General features: G+C 41.3%; 1 protein-coding gene and 2 non-coding genes across 11 annotated transcripts in view; 2 read left to right on the top strand and 1 right to left on the bottom strand.

The window, feature by feature from the left end:
• Positions 1-25,748, top strand: part of Magi2 (membrane associated guanylate kinase, WW and PDZ domain containing 2) — a 1,489,420-nt gene that overhangs the window by 873,544 nt on the left and 590,128 nt on the right. The window lies entirely within an intron of this gene.
• Positions 1,808-1,911, top strand: LOC115031144 (U6 spliceosomal RNA). Its single transcript, XR_003836769.1, has one exon. It is a non-coding gene; the product is annotated as a U6 spliceosomal RNA (small nuclear RNA).
• LOC115031208 (small nucleolar RNA SNORA17) lies at positions 24,714-24,843 on the bottom strand. The gene has a single exon (XR_003836827.1). It is a non-coding gene; the product is annotated as a small nucleolar RNA SNORA17 (small nucleolar RNA).

Here is a 25,748-nt window from a genome sequence, read left to right as displayed (position 1 = left end):
GAGAAGCTTAGAAAGGAAGCAGAGGGCGAGTCTGTAAAGTCAGTATGCCATGCTTTACAGGCTGAATTGCAAATGGCTTCTTCAAAGTTACTGATGTTACTGTAGTAAGAACAATAAGAGATCCACTGTATAATAAGTCATTTGACCATGTGCATGAAGAGGCAAGGGTGGGGAGAGAGTGAGGGTGATGGGTATATATGTAAGTACAATGCCTTCACAGAAGTTAGTGAGCTAACCAGCATGGGTTCTGCGAACTGAATTCCCAATAATTTTTAATGGCTGAGCCATCTCTTCAGGAGTCCCTTACCCCATGCCCCCCCTTTTTACTTTTCATTGATCCTTTGTGAACTTTCTATCATATACCCCAATACCACTCATCTCCTGATCCCTTCATATCTGCCTTCCACCTTGTAGCCTCCCACCTCCAAAAGAAAAAAAAAAAAAAAAAAAAACAACTCCCCATGGAAGCCGCATTGTATCACAGTGTGTCCCATAGTATACCATTTTGCCCAAACAACTTGACTTGCAAATGTTCATTGCAGTGAGTCATTGGTCTGGTTTGAGGTCTCTGACTTCTGCTACACTATCAATACTGAATTCTCCCTGGGACTCCTTTCTGATATCCTGTTGTTGCCATGTGTCATGGAGATCCTACAGCTTTGGATCTGTAGGACCAGTCCCTTCACACACACTCCAGCAGATGATTAATGGAATGGATGTTGAGGGGACCAACTCAAAGCCCTGAATCTGGATGTGGGTGGTAGCTGAGCTGGTCAGGCAGCTAGCTCTCCTGGTCACATCCCACCAGGGCCAACTCTCTCACTTTTCTCAGGAAAGGGGTGGAGCCAGGTCTTCTGCACTCATCTCCTTGGGGTTAGCTCTTCTGCATGAATACTACCAGAGCCAGCTCTCCCATTCATCAGCTCAGCACAGTGTTGGGACATCAACACTACCTTAGACTAGGGACATCAACATGACTTTTGGTGGTAACAGGAGCTTCAGACATTAACACAGACCCTGGCTGCAAAAAGACCATGGACCCAGACATCCCCCTACGCTGTCCCCTGCAGCAGCATGGACCCGGACATAGACCCAGCATCGGCATGAGCCTGGATGTTCCCATGGCTTCAGGTGGCAGCACAGGCCACTCAGATCACTATATTCCCCTCGAGGCAGCATGGCCATCAGACATCCACACGGTCTCAGGCAGCAGCCCCAACCACTGTCATCTGGATGGCCTTTGATGGCAACACGGGCCACAGACATCAGCATAGACCCTAGCGACTGTAGGATCATGGGCCCGAACATGACCCTTGGCAGCACCCCAGGCCCAGACATCACTGGAGTCCCCGGTGGTTGTGCACGTTGCTCCCATATCAACCTGTTCCACCTCTCTCCACAGTGTAAGACCTGTGCGGCTTTACTTTCTCTCCCATCTTTCCCTCCTTCTCATCTCTCCACCATATTTCTGCTCATTGTAGTGCTGGCCGCTGCAGGCACGTGTCTCTTTCCTCCAACCTCCCCTGGACCACAGACCATGGAGGAATGCTTGGGTGTCTGTCTCTTCTCACCCCCCTTCTAAAAATACAGAATGTATAAATAATTTCAAAGGGAATATGTGCACTAAAATAGAAGAGGACAAAAAGAGTTAGAAAATCAAATATTGTACATACATTGAAAAAGAATCCTCTTTTTTACATTTGAACAGATTTCAAATCAAGACAATATGTTGGGTATACATGCAATTCCGTGTTGTTGTTTCATGTTCAAGTTGCATATACTATTGTGTACAAAATTGTGCAGGAGTGTACTCACTTTGGCAGCACATATACTAAAATTTTAATGATACAGAGATTATCATGGCCCCTGTGCAAGGATGACATGCAAATTTGTGAAGTGTTTGATATTTTTGGAAATCAGTCTGGAGGTTCCTCAGAAAATTGGACATAGTACTACCGGAGGATCTAGCAATACCTCTCCTGGGCATATACTCAGAAGATGTTCCAACTGGTAATAAGGACACATGCTCCACTATGTTCATAGCAGCCTTATTTATAATAGCCAGAAGCTGGAAAGAACCCAGATGTCCCTCAACAGAAAAATTAATCCAGAAATTATGGTACATTTATACAATGGAGTACTACTCAGCTATTAAAAACAAGGAATTCATGAAATTCTTAGGCAAATGGATGGACCTGGAGGATATCATCCTGAGTGAGGTAACTCAATCACAAAAGAACACACATGATATGCACTCACTGATAAGTGGATATTAGCCCAGAGACTTAGAATACCCAAGATACAATTTGCAAAACACATGAAACTTAAGAAGGAAGACCAAAGTGTGGATACTTTATTCCTCCTTATAATGGGGGACAAAATACCCATGGAGGGAGTTACAGAGACAAAGTTTCAGGCTGACATGGAAGAAAGGACCATCCAGAGACTGCCCCACCTGGGGATCCATCCCATAAACAGCCACCAAACCCAGACACTATTGCATATGCCAGAAAGATATTGCTGACAGGACCCTGTTATAGCTGTCTCTTGTGAGGCTATGCCAGTTCCTGGCAAATACAGAAGTGGATGCTCACAGTCATCTATAGGATGGAACATGGGGCCCCCAATGAAGGAGCTAGAGAAAGTACCCAAGGAGCTGAAGGGGTTTGTAACCCTATAGGAGGAGCAACAATATGAACTAACCAGTAACCCCAGAACTCGTGTCTGTAGCTGCATATGTAGCAGAAGATGGCCTAGTCAACCATCATTGGGAGAAGAGGCCCTTGGTCCTGTGAAGATTATATACCCCAGTACAGGAAGTGAGAGTGTGTGGGTTGGGTAGCAGGGTAGAGAGAGGGTATAGGGGACTTTTGGGATAACATTTGAAATGTAAATGAAGAAAATATCTAATAAAAAAATTATGCAGGGGCTTCATTTTGAGCTCAGACATTTTAGGAGACCAAGCTGCCAGTCCAGGAGTCCAATGTCTTTCCAACTTCTCCCATAAACACTCATCTTGGCATGCTTGAATCTAGTCATGAGATCTTCTCGCTCACTCCACCTGGGATCCTTCCCTGGCAGTCAAAGTTGTTCTTTCCCAAGACAGAATGAGTCTGATGACCTTGACTTATTTCTCCTTCACTATGCAAAACCAAACGATAGTCAGGAATGACTGCCTCCTAGAATAGTTCTCGAACATGTCCTTTGATTCTCATCCCCTTCCCAACAATTTACCTTATTTGGAGATTAGGGACATTGTCCAGATTCAAAGCAGCACTCCCTAAAGGCTTTCCAGGTTCTTTCTCCATCCTGTAACCCACTGATCTTTCTGCATTAATAATCAGTCGTTTTCATACCCTTGCTTAGAATTTCCCCAGGCACTTTCCAACCTTAAGAATGAAGTTCAAATTCCTTAATCAAGTTTATTTAGCTGGCTTTCTCTGCAGCACCATGCCCTGTCCTCTGCCCCTTTCCCTTTAGATTCCAAGTTTAATCTTCCACATAGATGTGAACAGGACATGACCTTTCATAACTCAGACTTTCCCATCTCATATGACTCCTCTCACAAAACAGCAGCACTTCCTTTCCTGAGCTTACTCCTTTCCCCAGCTGCCCAGTATCCTGGCAGAGCAGAGCTCCACATGCCAAATCCTTCCCATTCAGCCACCATACCTCACTACAAATCTTTACTGACATGGGCACTAGACTATGCAGATGCTGAGCGGTTACTCTCAGGTCTACGTCTACTTCTATCATTATATCTCTTTCATGTTATACATGATTCAAAGAAAGTATTAATACACATAGACATGTACTATTGACACATTCTCCCTTAAAGGCAACCTCAGGAAGAATGTTAAGTCTAACATTCTTCACGTTCATATTCATTCATATTTAGCAATAGTTTTTAGAATATACTTTTAACATCATATAGATGTAATAGAATATAGTAGTTACAAAGTGAAGCATATCAGGTAACTAGTTTTCTTTGCATAGATTTATGCAAATTTTACTCAAGAATGGCTCAGTAAATCGAAAAACAATAGTATACCAAATGTCACAAAGATTCTAGAATAATTTGAGTAAAGATTCTAGGGAAAAAAATGATGGTTATATTCAGGCAATAATAGAACAGTCTGACACCTTAGTATTCTTGTTCTTAAATCCCTAAGCACAATAAATGTCAATTTGACATTAAAAGATCCAGTCACTCAGGACCAGTTGCATGTACAATTAGATAAAAATGAAAAGTAAAGAGAGTTAGTATATTTCTCTATGAATCTACCATTATTCCAGCCATCCCATGATGGGTAAAGCATCCGTACCTCTTCATTTGTCTCTCACTTATTTTACTTTCCTTTCGTCCCTCCCTCCCTCCCTCCCTCCCTCCCTCCCTCCCTCCCTCCCTCCCTTCCTTCCTTCATCCTTCTTATTTGTATCACTGCCCCAGTCTTTTTATTTATATCCTATGAGTTATAAAACTTAGGCCTTTTTCAGCTTTGCAGACAGGGAGTTGCATTATTATCTACATAATCTGCGACTGCATTTTAAGCTGTTCAAGACTCTGTGGTATTAGAAACCAAACAAAATCATTCATGAGACCCGGAAGGATTTGTTTACTCTACTATTTTTAGACAAATATTCATAGTGTATCAAATAATCTCAGTCCACTGGAATATGTCTAATAATTACTCAGTGCTGTTGAGTACATTTGACAAGTCTTTACTACTTAAGGATGAATTTCCTCTCCTTCTGGTCTCTCTAACAGATTGCCTAGGAAGCTTCTGCTCCACCAATAACTCAGAAGCAATCTTTGTTGTTGTTTTTCTTTTATATTTTTTATTAGGTATTTTTCTCAATTACATTTCCAATGCTATCCCAAAAGTCCCCTATACCCTCCCCCCGACTCCCCCCACTCACCCATTCCCACTTTTTGGCCCTGGCGTTCCCCTGTACTGGGGCATATAAAGTTTGCACGACCAATGGGCCTCTCTTTCCACTGATGGCCGACTAGGCCATCTTCTGATTCATATGCAGCTAGAGACACAAGCTCTGGGGGGTACTGGTTAGTTCATATTGTTGTACCACCTATAGGGTTGCAGATCCCTTTAGCTCCTTGGGTACTTTCTCTAGCTCCTCCATTGGGGGCCCTGGGATCCATCCAATAGCTGACTGTAAGCATCCACTTATGTGTTTGCTAGGCCCCGGCGTAGTCTCACAAGAGACAGCTATATCAGGGTGCTTTCAGCAAACTCTTGCTAGTGTATGCAATGGTGTCATCATTTGGAGGCTGATTATGGGATGGATCCCTGGATATAGCAGTCTCTAGATGGTCCATCTTTTTGTCTCAGCTCCAAACTTTGTCTCTGTAACTCCTTCCATGGGTGTTTTGTTCCCAATTCTAAGAAGGGGCAAAGCGTCCACACTTTGGTCTTTGTTCTTCAGTTTCATGTGTTTAGAAGCAATCTTTGAATAAAGGCTTTCACTCCATCTTCTATTGTATCCTTAAATAGGAATCTTTCCCCAACAACTTAATGTTCTGCTTGTACCTAACTCTCACACATGTGTGGCATCCACTCCTACATGCAACCTCCTTAGTCACCTACACTTCGGACCCAGCTAGATAGAGTTGCTATTCATGGAGCTAACTTGTACTTTGCTTAGTTGGTTCCTTCTTGTATCTGTGTGAGGCTTAAGTAAAGACTGTTGCCCTGAAGGAGAGTAGACTCAAAGCAGGATTCCTGATGCCATGGGTGACAATTGTAAGGAGCGAGGGTGTCCATTTATTATAGTCTTCGCTGAGATGTCCCGTAGCTTCCTAGAAGGCCTGTTCGATATCACTTACAGAATGGGTTTAAAACTTAAAGTGGTTGATGGTGGAAATTAATGATAGGAAAACCTTCAGGTGAGGTTAATGAACAGGACACAGAACTCCAAGTTCTAAGTCCTGAGCCTGCGCTCTGCTCTCTCTATTTCTAACTCTAAGAGAGTTGTTTGCTCTGGACTCACAGTAATTAGCATTTACATTATCTTGGGGCCAGGAGATTAATCTTTGTCCTTCTTTGTCCTTAGCATCTACCACTGCATGCATTGATAGCTGCTATCAAAAAAACAAAACAAAACAAAAAAAAAAAAAACCACCCTACACCTCATGCTGGAGTTCCATTGTCTTTATCTACTGCCTTAACTTCTCTGCTGCAGTAGCTTGCCTCTGTCTTCCCTCCTGTTCTTGTTCCTTCTTTTTTTATTTCCTCCCTTATATAGGTAATCTTTATAAACTGTATTTTCTCATAGGAAAAAGCCTTACTTTTGGTTCTCATTTATGAGCGTATATCTTTATCTCTGTCTATAATCTATCTAACAAAGGCTAAAATTGGGAACTCTGATAATAAATTTCCTCTGTTCAAGGACACCATCCCCAATCCCTCACTCTACACAGAAGCTTCTCCTTGTTTCTATCCTGTTTCTCTAAAAGTCAACCAACATATTCAGGGTATCTGGAAATCCTTTTTATTTTTTGTTGTTGTTTTACTTTGACTTTTTTCAATCCATTTTTGAGATGTAAGAACCTTATAGTAGATCCCTATATTTATATTGTTTACTGCCCAATGAGATTGGGTACTGTATGGTGATTAAAACAACAGCAAATGATTCTTATGGTAACCCACAGTACTAAAGTAGGTCTGAAGTGTAGGCCCGGCTTTCTTTAGATGAGAGAATTCTGATATCCTAAGCTGAACTCGCACTCAGTATTAGGATCTCTGGAAGTTCTTCAGCACCATCAGCACCAGAGCACAAAACCAGAAGCACTGTACTTTCTTAAAAGCAGTAATTAAACTTGTTAGATGAGAGGGTAAACAGAAATCTTCTCCCGGTCTAAAACGACAGATCATTTCAGAAAACAGTACAATTTCTTGAACCTAATTTTATACTGAAATCAAATACTACTTTAAATTCAGGTACAATTAAATATTTGCCTTTCCATGGGTTATATATAGTTTCCTATTAAGATGATTTGTTTTTAATCTGACTCCTAGCAGTATGGCACCAAGTGGATAGAGAAAGATTCTGCAACAATACTGTCTAAAATCTCTCTACTCAAATTAAGTAGCACAGGATAACATCGAGGAAGAAAAATTTCGTGAAATACAAGGACATAACCTGAAAAATGATAGGTGTGTGTCTGAGCCATGTGTTGGATCCTGAAGACTGAGGCAGAGTGGAGTGGTGACTGTCAAAGAGGCGCCATATGTAGCAAGAGAGATAGAGAAAGCGGAGTAGGGGCGAAGCTTGCACACTCCCGTTCTACCTACCACTAAAGCCAGGAGCTCCCACACATTTGCCAACATGTTACAGATACGTTATTAATCACCCACTCATCCCAATCCTGAGAATCAGCCTTCTGCAGTTAAAATTGAGAATGTTTATCTTCAACAAGAGAGGCTGTCCTAAACTAACACTTCAGAAGAATGGCTTAACACATTTATTCTGAAACTGTGATGGCTGACATAAAACTAGTGTTCTCTAACTAGTCAATTGATGGCAGGGAAGTTGGAGAGCTAGCTAAGAACTGAAAAATCGCAAAGGCCTTTATGCAATAACTTGCCTTTTGCTTACTCCAAATAAGTACCCTTTGCTTCCATTTTATGCTCAGAGACACCAAACCAAAGTGGCAGCTTCTGGTCTCTGTTACATGAAACAGTCATCTTAAGGGGAAAAAAAGCACTAAAGTGCTGTAAGGTGTACAGTATCGGTGCCTCCAGTGCTAGACTATGACAAAAATATCGAGCGCAATGATTTAGGAGATGAGGAATCATTTATCTAACATTTTTAGATGTTTGGTGCTGTGGGACATTTGATCACTTTGTTAACTCCAAGATTATGAACTGGAAAAACTTCGTTGTGGTGTGGCTCAGCCCTAGCACACACCTTTAACCCAAGAGTTTTCTATACCCAAGAGATGGAGGAAGCCACCAGTTGACGAGTGAACATAAGGAAGTACAAAGAGGGTCTTTGAGTTGAAGGTCATTTAAGACATCGTGGGAAAGGAAAGGAAGCTTTAACCTTCTGGGACACTGGTGGAGTAGGAAGGTCCGCTGGGCACTTTCTCTGCCTCTGCGGTGCTAGGCATTCACCACAGCATTTGTCTCTTGAGTCTTGATTTGATAAACTCGAACGTTTGGAATTTTGTTTTAAAAACAGCAGTTTGGGCCCATTGCTTTTGGTTTGTGGTGAAGCAGAACATCCTGGTATTGAGAGCACAGTAGAGAAGGGCTACGGACCTCATGGAAACAGAGAAATGCAGAGATGCTGCAGACAAGATAACATCCACCAAGGATATGCCCCCGGTGTCCTGTGTGCTCCAGTGTATTCATCAACCCCAAATAATGGCATCCAATTATGAGTCCAGGCACAGGTCAATCCACTGACTAGGTTAGAACCCTCATGATCAACTCATATTCCATGATGAGTGGGAACCAGGTTTTAGCAACAGAAGCCTCAACAGCATCCATCTGCCCATTACCTGTGCCCTGTGACCATCACCTCTTAGCTTCAGTCTCATCTGTTTGGTCCCCTCCTGCCAAAAAAAAAAAAAAAAAAAAAAAAAAAAAAAAAAAAAAAAAAAAAAAAACCCTGATATGTCAGAAATGAAGTCCTGGTATCCTTACTCCTGTGTTAAATATTGTCTGGGACTCCTAATTGCTGAAGAATAAGAAATATGAAAATGGTTAACAAGGCACACAAGGGTCCCTGATTCAGCATCTCCCCATGTATGCAGCCTGCAATCTGGTCATCCCGCAACTGTCCCACTTCCCACATTGTGTCTGATCTCTTGGGTCTCAGAGTCATGGATCTGATTACATTTTCTGACAGCCTGTGCAAATATTAGCCTGCCCACTGCTTAGATATGCAAAGCACCATGATTATGATTTCTGCCCTGTATAGTTGCTAAGTGTTTTTTTTCTATTTAATTGCTGTTTTTCGTTGTCACCATTTGCCTCTGTTATATTATTTTTCTCAAAATGCTATTAGCACATCTTCCATTAGGGAAGCTCCTTGTTTTTCCAAGTCCTGCCTTTCTGAGTGGGGCCTTCAGACTTTTCTTCTAGTCAGGGATCACAGTTCTCTACATTCAACCTAGCTCTTGTATACATCTTGTGGGGGCTCAGCCACATCCATTCTTTTACACATCATCTCTGCTGCTATTGTGCTACAATGGGAAGATGAAGTACGCGTGACAGACATGGCTGAATTGTTTTCTTTCTAGTCCTTTGCTCACAATTTGCTGGCCCTTAGCTAGGCACAGTGGTACATGCCTTTAATCCTAGTATTTGAGAGACAGAAAGAGGGAGATCTCTGCAAGGTTGCAGTGTGGTCTTCAGAGTGACTTCCAGGACAGCCAGAGCGACATAGTGAGGTCCCATCCCAACAAACACAACAAAACTTTTCTGACCCTTGGTCCTGGATTTCTGAAATGTCATTATGCTTATACCACTTTAAAAGCTGGATTCATTCAGGTCTACAACACAGTTTTTCCATTTGAAAACATGTTTTGAAGGTCTGGGAAAAGAATCTTTTTTCTCATTTATTTAAATTTAAACTTATCTTAAATAACAAACAAACACATGAAATATATATATATATATATATATATATATACACACACACACACATATATATACATATATATGAGATACCATGTGAATTTTGATATGTATTTATTTGTATAATGTTAGAATCAGAGTCAATATAACTGTCTTCTCAAATATTTGTCATTTATGCTTGCTGAAAACATGAAAGTACTGTCTTCTGGCTTTGCTGAAATGCACAGTACTTCATTTTTAGGTATGCACATTAGCCCACCAGACTTCCTCCCTCTAACTGTAACTAATTACCCTGTGCTCATCCCCTTCCTACCCCCCCCCCTTCTCCCACCCTCTGGTGAAGATCATTTGAGTTTTAATCCACATAGAAGTTAGATATGCAGTCCTTATCTTCTGGTGCCTGACTTGTTCCCTTATTCTAATGATCTCTAGTCCCATTCATGTTATTACAGGTGACAGGATTCCATCCTTTTTGGCCAAATAGGTGTATTTAGGTCTTAGGGTGTATGTAGGGCATTTTCTTTATATAATTATTACTGGTGGACATTTGGGTTGTTTGCCTTTCTTGAAGGTTGTGAGTCCTTCTTCAGTGACCTGGGCATTCCAATGCCTCTTCTCCACACTGCTCCTATTTCCCTTAAACTTGTACCTAAGTAGTCGGATTGCTGGATCAGTGTAACAATCTGAGGAATCTCTGGATGTACACTTGCCACAATATCTGCCTAACATACATCCCACCAGCAGACTTCAGGTTAAGATATATTTATTTTTATTATATGTAAGTACACTATAGCTGTCTTCAGACACTCCAGAAGAGGGAGTCAGATCTCATTATGGATGGTTGTGAGCCACCATGTGGTTGCTGGGATTTGAACTTCAGATCTTTGGAAGAGCAGTCGGGTGCTCTTACCCACTGAGCCATCTCACCAACCCTATTTTCTCTACTTCATCATGAGCCCTTTGTCATTGGCTGGCGGTTCAGTAATAGCTGTTCTTAGTAGGGAGTCAAGGTAGTCCAAATACACACTTCCTTGATAATGTGTGTTGTTGAACACTTTTCAAATACCTGTTAGCCACTCTCTGTCTCCTTTTAAACAGGTTATCATCCTCAATATTATTTTCTACTGAGTCCCCATGCATTCTGGATACCAAGTTCTTTCTTTTTTGGTTTTTCTTTTTTTTTAATTTTTAATATTTTTTATTACATATTTTCCTCAATTACATTTCCAATGCTATCCCAAAAGTCCCCCATACCCTCCCCCCACTTCCCTACCCACCCATTCCCATTCTTTTGGCCCTGGCATTCCCCTATATTGGGGCATATAAAGTTTGCAAGTCCAATGGGCCTCTCTTTCCAGTGATGGCCCACTAGGCCATCTTTCGATACATATGCAGCTAGAGACAAGAGCTCCGGGGTACTGGTTAGTTCATCATGTTGTTCCAACTATAGGGTTGCAGATCCCTTTAGCCCCTTGGGTACTTTCTCTAGCTTCTCCATTGGGAGCCCTGTGATACATCCAATAGCTGACTGTGAGCATCCACTCCTGTGTTTGCTAGGCCCCGGCATAGTCTCACAAGAGACAGCTATATTTGGGTCCTTTCAGCAAAATCTTGCTAGTGTATGCAATGGTGTCAGCGTTTGGAAGCTGATTATGGGATGGATCCCTGGATACGGCAGTCTCTAGATGGTCCATCCTTTCATCACAGCTCCAAACTTTGTCTCTGTAACTCCTTCCATGGGTGTTTTGTTCCCAATTCTAAGAAGGGGCATATTGTCCACACTTTGGTCTTCATTCTTCTTGAGTTTCATGTGTTTAGCAAATTGTATCTTATATCTTGGGTATCCTAAGTTTTGGGCTAATATCCACTTATCAGTGAATACATATTGTGTGAGTTCCTTTGTGATTGTGTTACCTCACTCAAGATGATGCCCTCCAGGTCCATCCATTTGGCTAGGAATTTCATAAATTCATTCTTTTTAATAGCTGAGTAGTACTCCATTGTGTAAATGTACCATAATTTCTGTATCCATTCCTCTGTTGAGGGGCATCTGGGTTCTTTCCAGCTTCTGGCTATTATAAATAGGGCTGCTATGAACATAGTGGAGCATGTGTCCTTGTTGGGACATCTTCTGGATATATGCCCAGGAGAGGTATTGCTGGATCCTCCGTTTTTTGGTTTTTCGAGACAGGATTTCTCTGTATAGCCCTGGCTGTCCTGGAACTCACTCTGTAGACCAGGTTGGCCTCGAACTCAGAAATCCACCTGTCTCTGCCTCCCGAGTGCTGGGATTAAAGGCGTGCACCACCACGCCTGGCCCAATTTCTAAATCTTGCAAATATTTTCACCTGTTGAGTAGGTTATTGGCTATTCTGTTGATTTTTTTTCCCTTCTCTGCATGGGGAATTTTCAGCTGGAAGTTCTGATTAAATGTTTCTTTGCAAATGTCTGCTCCACATAGTCTTATTTAATGGACCCTCTTTATTATTTGTCTCCATTTGCTCTTCACTCCCCTCTAACAAGAGAATTTTTTGTTCCTACTACCAGACTCAATTAAATGTCTTTAACTTTGCATATCACACCTTTTGCCCCAAGAGGCATTTCCTTGGATGTTTTGTTTTGTGTGTTTGGCTTTAGTGTTTGTGATGTCTTGCTCTGGTGACATCCTCCCAGTTGATCTTTTTTTTTTTTTTTTTTTTTTGCTCTTTCCTTTTATGTTCTAAAGCTATGCAGCTTGTTGACATTCAGTAATGTGGCACTGAGGAAGCCAACTGTGACCTCTAAATACATACCATGTCTTCATTTTAGTGGGAAGTGGTCAGAGATTCTAACTTAATTTTTCATGTTCCAAATGCTTCCATTAGAAAGAGCTAACCCACAATCTATATCCTGTATTCCCATCCTAATTCTCACCAGGGAGGTCAGTTTGGCTAGAGGCTGCTTGAATGTTAGGGCTCTGAAGTTCTTTTTATAAAAGACTGCCCTCATTTACTCAGTCTCTTCTGAGTCGTAAGTATCTCTCACATTCTCTGGAGTATAGGACACGACCCCACCAACTTGAACACAATCCTTTCTGAAGTTCTATATATGACCTTTTTTCCCTCCCCTCCCAATATGTGTGTGTGTGCATGCATGCATGTGTTAATACAATCTATAAATTACATGTCAACATTGTATGTATTCCTCTATTGTTTTCCACATAAATCTTACATAGGGTCTCTCAATGAACCTTGAACCTGATATTTTGACTAGAGTTGCTAGTCATCAGGCTCCTAGAAGTCATCTGTCTGTGCCATCGCAGAGCTTAGGTTAGAGATGCATAATACCACACATGTGCCTTTCCCGTGGGTGCCTGAGACCTGGAATGAGCTCTCAATGCTTATGCAGTGAGCACTTTAACTCCATCAGCTCCTTTAGCATCATATTCTTTTCTCACTATTGATGCTGGTTAAAACTTTAAAAAGTGTTTGTCTTGCATTCACAAAGCTCAGAATTCAATCCTTAATACTATTCATTCCTATAATCATAGGACTGAAAGGAGCAGGCAGAAAGATCAGAGAAGTTCAAGGTCATTCCTGCTGTGCATGGAGTTTGAGACCAGCCAGTGAAAAAAACAAAAACATAAATCCCTGAACTCGATATTCCTTTATGGAATAGAGCTAATCTCTCTATAAGTAGTGAACACCTGCCCCACCTCCCCCCACCTCACACACATACATGCAAACCTTCTATGAATTGTTTCAAGATGCTTCCATCTTTTAAATAATTGTCTATTTAATATCTATTTTAGATTTTATTTCTTCTCAAAGCCCCCATATATTTGGAGATTAGTCAGAGGAAATGGTCTCTAAAATATTTGCTGAGAGAATAAATAAATGAACAGAGAGAAGAGAGTGAGGAAGGAGGACACTCTAAGAAATGACAGAATATGCTATTTAGCTAGTCTTTTGCAAGCTGAGTACTTGTCCCCAGAGACACAAGCGATCCCAAGATCCCACCAATATTCCTCCCATTGCAGTGACTCTAGGGAAAGCAAAGTAAATTGCATTGCCCCTAAAGGACACAAGAAGAATTTCCTTTATTTACTGTGGTTAACCAACAGTGGAATCCATCACCAGGGCATATCTCCTTTGGGTTAATACTAAAGAGATCAATACAAATATATTTCCTAGGTGAAACAGGGAAAAGGTAAATGACTTGGTGCTGGCCTTGTGGTTTCTGGAGCGATGATAACCTCACTCCAGAGTATTCGCCCTGATCAAAATTACCAGGAGACCTCAAGCACCATAAGCAGGAAGGACTTTAACTTTTGAAAGCCTTGTTGCACATTGAGAGAAGAAGCTGTGGGGATTATGCCAGATGCCCCTGTTTTTAATCATCCCAGCTGCTGGGATTATACCAGATGCCCCTGATGAGACCTCTGAGCTGGGCTCCAGAATCCACCTGCTCTCCTGAAATCCTCCAGCCCAGGGCCTCCTGAAAAGGTCCTCTTCACAGGTAGAGAAAATGGAATTGGTGTTCCAGAGCATTCCCTTCCTCTGTGACTCCCCGCATGGCTAAATCTTCAAATTGCTATGCTAAGCACATAAAGTAATTTGCATAAGTGATAAATTTACAGGCACAATGTTCTTCCTGCAAATCTACTCTCTCTTCCATCTCTCCCTAAGAAAAAGAAATATAATTTCAACTTTGTCTTCCCTCTTCAAATTGTTTATCATTGCTTTAGGGTACACAAGTGAATGTGTTTTATTACTGATCTCAATTTATGCTGTTTCCAGAACTGCAATTCCAGAGCAGTTTGTCAATATTATCTTTCCAAGAGGAACCAAGCAAACTGCCAGGATGCATTTTTAATGGCCTCCTGTTGGTAATTAAAATGTCATTTATGAAATAATAGCCTGTTTGTTTTACCTGAGAGGAGAAGTAACTGCTCAGTTTTACTTAGGTGGCATTGCTCTTTCCATATTGAAGACCTGTATTTAAAGTAATAGAAGAATTATGTATGTACTAACATGTATTGAAAGCAAACATCCACTCCTGGTAACATGGCTTCCAATGTGGAGCACTCACAGGGAGTGCAGCTTAGATCATTCCTGCTGGCTTTTGGCTCCTCCTTCTCCCTAGTACAACCCCCACCTTAGGAAGTAGAATCTGAAATTAGGTTCAATAAAGCATTTTAATGTGAACATTGTAAAGAACTTCATGTCAGTTGTAATGAGTGGGTGCTCGGCTGTTGGTTTAGTTTTGGATTTTCTTTTGGGAGGAAAATACAGCATGTAGAGAGATCAAAGCCCCATGCCCAGGTCATAGGTCAATCTGTTGTCAAGCAGGAGCATCCTGGACAGGTGGTTCTGCTCACTTCATACTATAGAAGGTGTGACTAGGAGCAGTTACCCTGCTAGTGGCTTTTGCAAATTTACTTACTTTAAATATTTAGATAATAACCACTGTGTAACTGACAAACATCAGGCCAGTGAAATGTATTTAGTAACACTTAGGGAATGATCGAAAATTACCAAGGAACAAATGTAGTAGCTAAGGGGTTTAGGGAAAACAACAGCAATTCCTTTTGAGATAAAAACACAGGAGGATTCTGCAGTAAGAAAGCATGGGTGTGGCCTCTGGGAACAAGACCTGTCCTACTACTAAGGAGGGTCAAGAATTCCTTTTAGTTTGTCATCCTGATGAGGCTCAGATCACACCCCTCCCTCTCTATGCCTCACTATCTTTATTTGTAAAGTCAGAGTATTATACTAAATAGACCCCAAGGAGCTTTTCAGGAAGCCTGTCTTTTTAACCAGTGCTTTCTAAGTCAATTCTCAATTTAAGTGTGCCATGGAAAGCTTGCCACATAGACAGGTATAGCAACTAGAAAATGCTTAATTATAACAAGCACTTCATGTCCATTGTGAAATGCAATTGAGGCTGTCCAAAGTCACCTTTAGCTCCAGATATATTTCAGTGGTTGAGAACTTGCTAAGCATGTGCAAAGCCTTAGTGTTTCCAAGTCCGTTATTCCCAGCCAGCACACCTGTCCCTCTGCCTTACCAGTGCAGAAAGCAGGAAGTGCAAAGCTCTCAGTTCAGCTCCCTGCAGCTGCACAGGCGATAACTTCCATTTTACATTCATTCTCCACCTGTACCGCCCACTGAGATACCTCCTCCACGGCACATGCATTGCCTCCCAATAACTATGTAATTTCCACTCAAGGGATTTTGAAGTTTTAATTAAATTAAATTCTGGAGAGAAAGGCCCATACATATCTCAGAATTCTAAAGTGAGCGTTCACTTTTTTTCTATGTCAAAGCAAACAAAAGGGAGGAAATGTGATGCAGCATTCCCAGACGGTTGTGACATGGCAGGTGAGAGTTAGGCTGGGAGGTAAAAGGACTAACACTGAGGCATCTATGCTTGCAGGCCTGTAACCCTGGATGTTGCTCAGGGCTTTCTTTATTTCATTCATAGGTGGGAACCATTATATTCCTGACTTTCGTAGAAAATAAATGTTTTTAAAAGATTCCTCACTAGAGTCTCACACAGTGCGTAAATACTGAAGCAGAAAACCCTGGCACTGTCCAGAAGGCTTCATTATGCTTTCTAGAGGTCTTCAAGATACACAGCTTTTGTTCTCTTTAGTTCTGTTTCAATGATCTTTAACTGATATAATAAGGAACCATTTCATATATAGATCTATGCTTTTATAGATTATAATATCATAAATCCTAGGACTTTATAGGAGCTCTCATGGGGCAGGCAATATGTTACATTTTTCTCTCCCCCACAGCTTCCACTTTCATTCATTGTGTATGAGGGTGTGAGTGTATACACATTTGCGAGTGTGTGTTCATGAGTGTGTATGACTAAGTATATGTTTGAGTGTGTGTTTGAGAGAGTGTGTCTGTGAGTGTATATTTGTATGAAAGTGTGGGAGTGAATGTTTATGAAGGTATGATTAGATATTTGGGTGTGAATGAGTGTGTGTGAGTGTACATTTGAGTGTGCATGTGAGTGTATGTGTGTTTCATTGTATGTGTGAGGTGTGTATGTGAATGTGTGTGAGTGTACGTTTGAGTGTACTTGTGAGTGTATAAGTATATACGTGTGTTTGAGTGTGTATGTAAGTGTGTATGAGTGTATGAGTGTATGAGTCTTAGTGTATATGTGTGTGAGAGTGTGTGAGTCTTTGTTTGTGTGTGTGTGTGTGTATGAGTATATGTGAGTCCATGTTTGAGTGTGCATATGAGTATGCATGTGAGTGTGTAAGCATGTGAGTGTTTATGTGTGATTGAGTGTGTGTCTAAGTATGCCTGAGTGTGTATTTCTGTGTGAATGTGGAAGTGTGCAAGTTTCATGTGTGTGGCTATGGGTGTGTTTGTGTATGTGAGTGTGTGTCAGTGAGAGTTTATGAGAGTATATCATGTGCATGTGAGTGTGTTTGTGTGTTTGAGTGTGAACAGGAGTGTGTGTGAATATTTGAGTATGTATTTGAATGTGTGTGTGTGTATGCGTGTGTGATATAATATTTTACCTGTGTCATGAAAACTCTTTCATTGTTGTGTAATTGCCAGTTGGGAACCACTACTTTAAATGTAACAGATTCTGATTTTAAGTATGGAGAACCATCTTTGATGCTACGGACAGATGTTTCTGCCTATAGCTGAAATCCAGGTAGAATGTAGAAGATGGCACTTTATACCACTATATAAAGTATAATCAAACTGCTGGAGTTAATCAACTGGTTGAATTCAGCCTACTGAAAACTTTATAAACTTGCTTATTTTTGTTTATAAATACAATCCATAAATTGCATCTACTTCAGATGATTTCAAAAAACAGTAACTGAAAAAGATACTATTAATTGAAAATCTAAAGTTAATTAAAGCTTACCTAAAGATGGGAAGAAATAGGCTACACTTTTCAGTGAACAGCATTTTGATGACTGAATTAGCAAATATAAGTAGCAGTTAGCAAAGAACAATCAGCTATAAGAGCTCAATGATGCTTATTTCATCTTTCTACCGCTCCCTTTAGGGACTGCTAAGCATCCTAAAAAAGAGCATGCCTTAAGATAACTATGATGCAAACACAAATAAAATCAGGCAATACCAAATGTTGGTGAAGATGTAGAGAAAGCTGAACTTTTATGCACTTGAGGTGGAAAAAAATGTATATCTATATTGGAAAATAGTATGGTAGCATTCATACATGGTAGTTCTCATACATGCTAGCAATTTTAGTTTTTGATATGTAAATCAAAGCTTGAGAGTGGCTGCCTCAAGTGGGTGTTTGTGTATTGATGGTATACTGCAGTGTCAGTCACAATAGCCAAAAGGTTGGAAGCAAGCTAAATGACTACAGTGGATGTAAAGGTAAGTGAAGTATGATGCAGCCATTATAGGATGTGATTGTCCTCAAATGGGGATGGAATTCAAGCCTGTGGTACAACATGGCTGTAGGGAGCAGAGCAAGCCTTGAATGAGTGACTTACTGAGTGAATGTGTGTCTTTGACACAGGCAGGACCACATCAAGGATCGCACACGCTCAGCCTCAGAGCAGTGTCAAAACCTTTTTCAGGGGACTGGGTGCAAGCATTGGCAGAGTATGCAGGAAATGTCCACCAAAGCTCCTCTCACTCCAATGTTTATGGCCTGAAGTCTGCCTCTGTACAAAGACTGCTGCTACCTACATCAGCTAAACCAGTTTCCTTGATCCAGCTCTATGACCTGAACCCTGCCTTCTTGTTTATCTGTACATAACAACCCCACCTCCCTTTTCAGCTGTATGCAATAATCCAAGCTCTCTGCTCAACTCTCTATAATAAGCACACCGAGCTTCCATTGTGATATGGCTTCCCCAGCCAAGTACTCCTACTACCTGATCCCTGCTTTTCTGTTTGCATCTTTCATTCCCTCATCACCTCACTTCTCTGGTCAGATCCAAGCCTCTTGGATGAAGGATAGGACTCACCTCAGAAGCTGTTAACCTAAGTGAAATAAGCCCCTTCAGCACACAAATCCCATGCCTAGAATGCTCAAATTCAGGAGAACAGAAAACAAAATGGCACTCGTAGCAATGATAGGTTGGGAGGTTTTGATTTGAAGAGACTAAAGTTTGAAGAAATAAAAATACTTCTAAGATGGTAGTGGTAATTGCACAATGGGAAAGTATTCATGCCCCTGGACGACATGTTTTAAAATGATTAAAATGCTAAATTCCATATCATCTATGTTTTGTTCCAATGAGTAAAAATGGAAGCTCGGTTGGAGGGACAGACATAATGGACTCCCTGCCTTAGTTCAGTCAGCCATATGTAAGCTAGAATTTACCCAAAGTTTTCCTTCTTCAAGAATTCAGCTTCAGTGTCAGATTCATAGTTTTTTTGTGAAGACCAAAGCATTGTGTATGTGCTGCGAGGATGGGAACTCAGAGCTCGACCTTCTGGTGTGACGCCAGTCTTTCCTACTTTAGTACTTATCAGAGCTGAGTTCAAAGACCAAGCTGGTTCTGAGATGCTAACTGAACAATTTTCAAGCTGCCCTGAGAGGACACTAATGTTTCTGGATACTTCCCATGCATACATGTTTTATTGCCATTCTACATGTGCAGTCTCCTGAAGCTAAAGTAGTCACATAATCCCCATTTTCTAATTGGGTAACAAGCTGAAAAACAAATAAGGAACTTGACCATAGCTGCATAATTTTCCGCACTCAGTCATGACTTCATAATAAGGGATATGCATGTGTATGCGTATACTCTGAATCTCCAAATCTTCATATACAAATGGTGCGGAAGATGACAGTCTACAGTATAGATAGTGTTCCTGTTTATGCTCCATGAAGTTAGGACTTGCTCACATCCCATCATGCAAGGCTAGGAAATATCACTACTCTATAGCTCTCTCCCAGGTCTACCTGCTTTCCTCTCCTATGGGATTTCTGGTGATCTGTGGGTAGTGGGGCAGCCATGTTCACAAGCCAGTGAATGAGGTATATAGTTTCTTCTGTAGGTGTTGGCCCTGTCCTTCCCAGAGTGCCTCTTGTCAATATGCCCAGTGCCCTCAGTATTTGTCTACCAGTTGCTGTGGTACCATCAGCCACTAGCCACCCTCCCCAGGAACTGTGGGACCTTCTACACACTCTCACTTGACATATCTATTCCTTTGCTTACACACCATAGTCCCCTAAGTATATACGCTGGTGCCACTTCCTTGTCTACTTCCTGCTTTCTGAGGTAGAGTACTGCCTTAAGTATAATCACCATTGGTTTGAATCCTTCCTGTACCAAAGTACAATGATTGTTGAAAGTAGAAAAACACTCTCCTGCTTGGATAACTCTCTTTAAGGAGAATATCAAAAATTGGTCACCTCTGTGGCAAAGCATAACAATACACACAATATCTTGTTTTTATAAATTACCCACACAGATCCAGGGATGTGACACAGAGTCGGTCTGAGTGGAAGGCACCAACTCATATACCACACCATTCCTCTGCACTGCTTTTGAGATGATTGCCAGCTCAAAGTGGATCGTCCCTCAGGGCTTCTTTGTCTGGAAGCTGCTTTACCTTCCATGCACATGGTGTCCCGACTGGCCTGGTCCCCAAGTCATCTGTCTCTTCCAAAAATACGAAACTAGCAGCAGCAGCAAGCTGAGCTCAGGCTCAGCGGGAGTTTCCCACTATACACTTGTTGTAGCATCTCACAAAACCCAGCTAAAAGGTACAGCATTTCGTCCATTTTAAAGAGATGGAAATTGAGTGGCTAAGTAACTTGCCATTAAACATCTACTCTGTTGACATTAAGCATTTAAACACGCAGTTGGTGGCAGATCAAGATTTGAGCTAACATAAGTCCTGTAGCCACACTGCCAAATCCTAATCCCAGCCACCTGCTTCAGTCACCTAGCACAAGGCTACTGCTCCACGTGACCCTAAATACTATACCTTGTCCTCATTGCCCACATTCTCCCTGAGCTCTGTGATTATGCTACCCAAAGAGCTTTGAGCACCTCACAGTGTTATGGGGGAAGTAGCATTTTCCCTTTCTGGGTGCTAACCAGAAGAGTCCTCCCTAAGTCCAACTGGTCTAATATCCATTCCTTAAGACTGGCTCTTGCTCTAATTAAAAACTTCTTTTCAAAGAAGCCAAATGTTCTCCGGGACTAAGCTGACTCAAGCCACTCCACTGATCTGGGCCAAGGATATTGAAGCACTGTTTGTTAATAGGTTTTGTTTAGCTGTTTTTCCATCCCACCTGGATTACATAAGCTGTGCTTGGTGACCTCTGCTCCTTAGAAAGGCTGATATGATTTATTCTGTCAGAGCATTTGAGCTCAGTGAAGAAAGCGAAATTGTCTCCATTTGGCTTCCACTGAATTCTCCAGCATGACTCAATTAGCATAGACAAGAGAAATAAAACTCACCTGTAGGTTATCATCACATCCTTTCCTGCCAGTGTGTGATTGTTCCCCTCAGTGCTGTCCAGCACATCACTGATTCTAATTAGACACATATCAAGGGCAAGTAAATCTTCATTTGCAATTTCCCCCAGGCAGTTTGGTTGGGACTTTTAAACATTGAGGTTGTCCCTTCCAACATTCAGAATGGATCTAGCCTTGCCTTCCTCTCTGTTAACAGAGATTGTCTTCAGTTCATTTGTGGAAGTTTTGATTTTGAAAGAGTGATGAAGAAAGGCATGTTTTACCCCCAAAAGGCTTAGTTTTATTTTTAGATATATTTGGTTATAAATTATTTTAGCAAGTCATTTCAAAGTGAGCTATTAATAAGCAATCCCTATTCGTCTCTGCATTCATACTTCTTAATTAGTGACCAGAGTAGCAACCGGCATCTCCTGTGAGTCTCTACTGATGATAAGAGAACCTTGGAATTTTAAATCCAGGAAATATAAATAGCTGCTAATTAGGGTCATGCAAACATTGACAAGCAAAGGGCTGGGTCTGGTGGCACATGTCCCTAATTCCAGCAACTGGAAGGCTGAGGCAGGAGGAGCATCAGTTAAAGGACAGGCTCAGCCTCAGCCTGGGGACATAAGACGCTGTCTCAAAAAAAAAATAAAACAAATAAACAACTACAGCTTGGAAACTATGTGAAAGTAACTATATTAGACTTACGTTCTATGCACGGGTAAGAATGAGTACAGGGATGGATGGATGGATGGATGGGTGGATGGGTGGGTGAATGGGTGGATGGGTGGATGGATGGGTAGATGGGTCGGTGAATGGGTGAATGGATGGATGGATGGATGAGTGGATGGATGGATGGATGGATGGATGGATGGATGGATGGGTAGATAGGTGGATGGGTGGGTGGGTGGCTGGCTGGATGAATGGGTGGATGGGTGGATGGGTGGCTGGCTGGCTAGATGGGTGGATAGGTGGATGGGTGGATAGGTGGATGGGTGGATGGGTGGATGGGTGGGTGGATAGATGAATGGGTGGATGAACTGTGCCTGTATTAGTAACCTTTTCTGGAAAACCTTCAGACGCCCAGAGGTGTGCCTTACTGATGTCCTATATCCTTCTCAATCAGATTTGAAAATAAAGATTAGCCTTCACACTGAAGCCTGTTGAAGACACAATATGGCAGGGCTATATTCAGAAACACAAGTCTCTCTGATATGTTAAATAAACTGTTCACAAGTCCCATTTATCTTCTAAAATCTAGCTATATTTTCAACTTCATTTTTTCCTATCAACAATCTTTATTATTGTTGTTGTTTGCATAATGTTAGTCACTCTGACAAACATATCCTGAAAACTCAGTGCTAAGTAAATATTCACCCAACCACCCAATCCTTACAGAAGCCACAATCCAATACGTGTACTCTTGGCTCAGTTGCTGTCTTGAAAGGGCTTACCTGGGTATCAGGCTCCTTCCTTAGGCCATTCTATCATTGTCAGCAAGGGGCTTCCAGTGTCAAGAAACTAGAACAGGATCGCTTATGACATTGTCACTGGCCCAAACCTCTCATACCTATATTCCATTTCCCAGGTATATGTTTTTATTCTCCTCTATACCCTGGATACCACATTCCCCTTCATTTATACTGCACAGCCATTTTATAGAGCCCACATTAATAAGCTACTTTCAGTGTGGAGAAGGGGAATATTTATGAGCCACAAATCTTTCTGCTGCATTACTGTCTGATGACTCCTAGAAGCCCTGCATACCCTATGGCTGAAGGTTGTTATGGGCTATTGCTTACTTGCTATATTTTGTAATCGTGTACTTTGCTGGATGGGATAGGGAAGCACTCCTTTTGCACATGATAAGGTTCAGAACACACTCCTAAAACTACAACCACTTGGCATTTGAGAAAATAGCATGAACATGAGTGGGAAACAGAGTGATTTCCCTCCTGTCCTTTCTCTCCTGAAGCAAGAAGTCAGAAAACCTAGAAAGAACTTTCTGACTTTCCTCTGAAATAGTTCAAAGTCCCCCACAGGCGATGTACTGCCATGGACCCAGAAGGATGGGTTATCCCTATCTCTGAAGACACAGGAATACAACGTGTAAGCAGACAGGCCTTTATAAGTCTCTGTCTTATAAGTAGATCATGCCGCTGCATCCAATCACATCTCTGCACAACTGTCCACTTCTTCATCAGTATAAAAACACAGTGCCTCTGCTTGCTACGACTCATTTCCACATGGAGGCTCTTATGCCACCTAAATATATACTCACACGCCTATTATAACTGGTAATATTTTTAAATTACCTTGACTAGGAGGAATAAGGATACAGCTACATCTTTACAGTAAGATCCTCAAAAAAAGCACACAAAGATAATAGCAGCAGTGGGAAATGATATTACTTAACACTGGTGAGCTCTAGGGGAAGCATTTCTTCTCTTAACCTAATTTTGTTATAGAGGACTCCTGTTGAATAGATTCAGTTTCAGTCTCAAGAAGGGGTATTTCTCTTCATCTAAATATCAAACCAGGTAAATATTGAGAGAAAACCTTTATCCCTACAATTTTAGCCAACCAGTTTGTGACTTTTCTCTTGAGAAAGCAGCCTGGAATGATCTTCCTCCTGAAGAGCTGATAATGTTCCCATACTCTATTGTGATGTGCCATGCTCTCGTGCCTGGGCCAGCTTTTGCCACTGTATAACTAGAAAGCATGAGTGAATAAGCTATGGTACTGACAGTGTGTGTGTGTGTGTATTTGTGTTGTTTATCCGTGTGTCTATATGTATGTCTGTATGTATCTATGTTTGTGTTTCTGTGTCTGTGTGTCTATTTGTATGTCTGCTTATCTGTGTGTATCTATGTGTGTGTTTCTCTCTCTCTGTGTGTGTGTCTGTGTATATGAGTGTGACTATGTGTGTATGTCCATGTGTGTGCATGTGTGTTCCTAGTTGTATCCAGAAACAACTTGGTGTTAAAAGGAATGGCAAGAAGTTACATCTTTGTTCTCTATGATGAAGGCACATTAGGTGCAGTTTTCCTGGAAGAGCTTTAGCGTTTTCTCACTCTCCCCACACTGGTCCACTGTTGTGTCCCATAGCCTCCAAGTAAATGCTTGCCTAGATCTCACAACATTACTTAGTAATGCCTCTACTATCTCTGTATGATTTTCGTTTTGGTTTTTTTTTTTTTTTTGAGAGTTTTATTGTAAAGATGTAGTAAAATTTTGTGTTCCCAGTGACCCACCAATACAATTAAAATATTGTAATTGACAACTATGTTACTTATCGATTGACTAGAAATCTTAAGGCACTAGGAGTAAGCTATCATTCTCACTTGTGTTTGCATTGGTTGAGAATGGGATGAATAATAGATGTTTGTCTACTCTGTAGATGTGAACAGGTCAGGCTGAACATGTCCATGGCTTAAGTTAAAATAATTTCAAGACAATATAGAGTAATATGACTGATTCTTTCCCTACTCAGATGCTTGCTAGAAACTGATTCAAAAGAAATTCTCTGTGGTCTTTCTATTCCAAATCAACTATTTTAATCTTTTTTTTTCTCTCCTGAGGATTTTTTCAGTGTTTGTTTGTTTTTATTTATTATTGTCTCATTCCCTGTCTGGGTCCCATAGCACCAGACTGGAAGTCATCTCAGGCTTGCTTTTTTTTCAGGGAACTTTAGACTCCTAACTACTCAGATGTTCACAGGTCAGAACACTGAACATAGACACAGCCTCTCTCCTCTCTGCCACTCACTGATGGGCATGTGACACAATAGCCACCTGTAACCCCTCTAGAGGCAGAGAGGATTCTTACAGAATGCTTCCAGACTCATCTGCTAAAGCAGATCAAGATTTTCTTACCAGGCTACAGTAGTTATCTAGTCTGTGGGCAATTCTGCAAGAGGTGACTTTGAATCCCAGTTTTCCAAGGTCTTCAATAACTTTTAGAGACATACTAAGGCAAAGTGCAAAGGACAGAAACTTGTGGGAAGGCAAACAAGTGGTAGGGAAAGCAAGTCAGGGAAGCCTATTGTTGCTTCCTCTGGCACAATCATCAGGCCTATAGGAGTTGAGAATTATGCTCAATATTTAGTCAATAGTCATACTCTCTGGTAGAAGGTTAAACACAATACAGTTTTTAGTTGCAAATCCGTCTTTCTTTTAGGCAAATGGGGGAAGTCAAGGGTTTTGTCTCTGCTGCGTCTTTACTGTTTTCAGCTCAACAGTTTGTCTTATTTTAGGGAGACATCTTGATTTCTACACTATTAGTTCTTGTGTGTCCCTTGCTAGTCTTTCAGGCATTCAGAATGTAAGTACAGCTTTGTTGTGTTAGTCAATATGCATGAGACTGGGAACATAGCAGTAGGTCTGATCAGTACTGGAGCTTTTATACAGTTCCTCATGTAGAGCAAAGGATGACTGGGCCTCAGGAAAGCTCCACAATGTCTCTAGCCACAGAACTGAGATCTTGCCTGTAAGCCAAAGACTTAGGGTCTGCCAAGGATGCTGACTTGGATGGAGACAAAAATGCTGTGAGCAGAAGCCTCTGGGAGCCAGGTAAGACATGTCCTAGGAGTTGAAAAGGTTTCTTTGGAAGACTGAAGACACTTTGCTTTGTTCAGGCTTCTTCTGACAGAGGAGAGAAAGCCTTCCTTCCCAGTGAGGGACCTGAACAGAGGCTAATGATATAATTAACATTTCAAACAG

This window comes from Mus caroli, unplaced genomic scaffold, assembly GCF_978045245.1.
Source record: "Mus caroli unplaced genomic scaffold, Mus_caroli_1 scaffold_4, whole genome shotgun sequence".
Classification (NCBI taxonomy): domain Eukaryota; kingdom Metazoa; phylum Chordata; class Mammalia; order Rodentia; family Muridae; genus Mus; species Mus caroli.
The sequence above is the reverse complement of the archived record's forward strand: the minus strand, read 5'-3'. Positions and strand labels throughout refer to the sequence as shown.